The sequence below is a fragment of the Zalophus californianus genome, chromosome 5 (assembly GCF_009762305.2).
Source record: "Zalophus californianus isolate mZalCal1 chromosome 5, mZalCal1.pri.v2, whole genome shotgun sequence".
Classification (NCBI taxonomy): Eukaryota; Metazoa; Chordata; class Mammalia; order Carnivora; family Otariidae; genus Zalophus; species Zalophus californianus.
The window spans coordinates 115,119,362-115,122,097 of record NC_045599.1 but is presented as its reverse complement, the minus strand read 5'-3'; positions in this window follow the sequence as shown (position 1 = coordinate 115,122,097).

Below are 2,736 nucleotides of genomic sequence, written 5' to 3'. Positions count from 1 at the left end.
TGACCATGCTGGCACCTTGATCTCAGCCTTCCAAGCCTCCAGAACTCTAAGAAATAAATGTTATTGGGGGCACCTGGGTGGCTCAGATGGTTAAGCGTCTGCCTTCGGCTCAGGTCATGATCCCAGGGTCCGGGGATTGAGCCCCACATTGGGCTCCTGGCTCAGCAGGGAGCCTGCTTCTCCCTCTGCCTCTCTCCCTGCTCATGCTCTCTCTCTCTCTCTCTCTCTCTCTCTCTCTCTCTCTCTCTCTCTCTCTGTATCTCTGTGTCTCAAATGAATAAAAAAAATAAATGTTATTGTTTATAAGCCTTCTATTCTGTGGTGTTCATCACACCCATCTGAACTGACAAAGACAGGAGTGTATAATACAAACTCCTGACATCAATAAGAGAGACTACAATGCAACCATTCATGAAATCTATCACTGTTAAAAAAAAAAAAAAAAATGTTCACCCCGCAGAGCTGTTTAGAATTAACAGATAGACTAAGTTTCACCTTGTAACTATCTTCTTTGGCTTTAGACAAAACATAATTTCCTCCATTTATACATACTTTATTCTAAGGATTATAAAATCTTCAAACACTTAAAGTTTTAGGAGCTGATAATTATGTATTGATAATGAAAAATGTCAGCAGATATTACATTGTAACCTATTTTGTTAGCATTTTTCTCTGGAGATTTCATTTAATCATTTAAGAGTAAATCTGAGTTATTTCATTGATTTCCCATAAAACCATTAGTTAATTCACGTATTTACAAGAGGTCAGCTAAGTCCTGCTTATTCTTAATTATAAAAACAACTTTAAAAGTTAAACTGTATATTATTTCACTTAAGTCCTACTCCTATCTGTAGGCATCCTGCTTTATCTTCCTCACATTATGATTAAGGTTTAAAAAAATTACTTAAATAGAAGGCACACATAAATTTAGCCTAATGCCTGGCCACAAATAATATTCAATGAATGATGTGAATTTTCATGAAGGAGAGTGCCCCACATTTATAAAGTATCTACTAAGTACGTATTTATTCAGTGTCATCTGATAATACCTAAGATGTAGAGGTCAAGTACGAGTGGCACACCTGACATTTGATCTAAGGGTTGTCTTAAGAAGACTGTGCTTTTGGTTCTCCCCCAAAGGGGATACTAAAGCTGATAAACTTATTTACTTTATTCACTTACTCTAAAATCATTTTTAATTGAAGTATACTTGACCGACAGCTTATATTAGTTTCAGGTATACTAATGATTTGACATTTATGTACATTATGGAATGCTTATGATGGTAAGTGTAGTTACCATACGAAGTTATTACAATATTATTGACTATATCCCAGTGACTTATTTATTCTGTAACTGTAAGTTTGTACCTCTTAATCCTTTTCACCTATTTTGCCCATCCCTCTACCTCCCTTCCCTGTGGCAACCAGCAGTTTGTTCTATGTATTTATGAGTCTATTTCTGTTTTCTTTTGTACATTTGTTTGTTTCTAGATTCCATCTATAAGTGAAATCATAGGACATTTGTTTTTCCCCGTCTGACTTACTTCATTTAGCATAATACCCTCCAGGTTCATTCATGGTGCAAATGGCAAGATTTCATTCTTTTTTATGGCTAATATTCCATTACACTGATACATACATATATATGTATATATACATACATATATAGACACACACACATTTCTTCATCATCCATCAATGGACACTTAGGTTGCTACAATATCTTGGTATTATAAATAATGCTCCAATAAACATAGGGCTACATGTATCTTTTTGAATTAGTGTTTTCCCTTTCTTTGGGTAAATACCCAGAGTGAAATTACTGGATTGTATGGTATTACTAATTTTAATTTTTTGAGGAACCTCCATACTATTTTTATAGTGACTCCACCAATTTACATTCTCACCAACAGTGCATGAGTGTTCCCTTTTCTCCACATCCTAACACTTGTTAGCTCTTTTTTTTTTTTTTTGGTTTGATACTAGCTATTCTGACAAGTGTGAGGTGATGTCTCATTGTGGTTTTGATTTGCATTTCCCTGATTAGTGATATTGAACACTTTTTCATGTGTCTGTGGCTATCTTTAGGTCTTCCTTGGAAAAATGTCTACTTAGGTCCTCTGCCCATTTTTATCAGTTTGTTTTTTTGGTATTGAATTGTATGAGTTATTTGTATATTTTGGATATTAACCTCTTATTCGATATATCATTTACAGATATCTTCTCCCATTCGAGTAGTTTGCCTTTTTGTTTTGTTGATCATTTCCTTTTCTGTATAGAAGATTTATAATTTGGTGTAGTCCCATTACTTTTGCTTTTCTCGCAGATGTGAAAAGTCACTGTCAAGACTGATATCAAGGAGCTTACTGTTTTCTTCTAGGAGCTTTATGATTTCAGGTCTCACATTTAAGATTTTAATCCATTTATAGTTTATTTTTGTGTATGGAATTAAAAAAGTAGTCCAGTTTACATGTGGCTGTTCAGTTTTCCCAACAGCATTTATTGAAGAGACCATCTGTTCCAAATTATATTTTCTTGCCTCCCTTGTTATAGATTAATTGACCATATAAGCATGGGTTTATTTCTGGGCTCCTATTCTGTTCTATTATCTATGTGTCTATTTTTGTGCCAGTACCATACTATTTTCATTATTATAGTTTTGTAGATTGTTTGAAATTTGAGACTGTGATACCTCCAGCTTTGTTCTTCTTTCTCAAGATTGCTTTGGCTATTT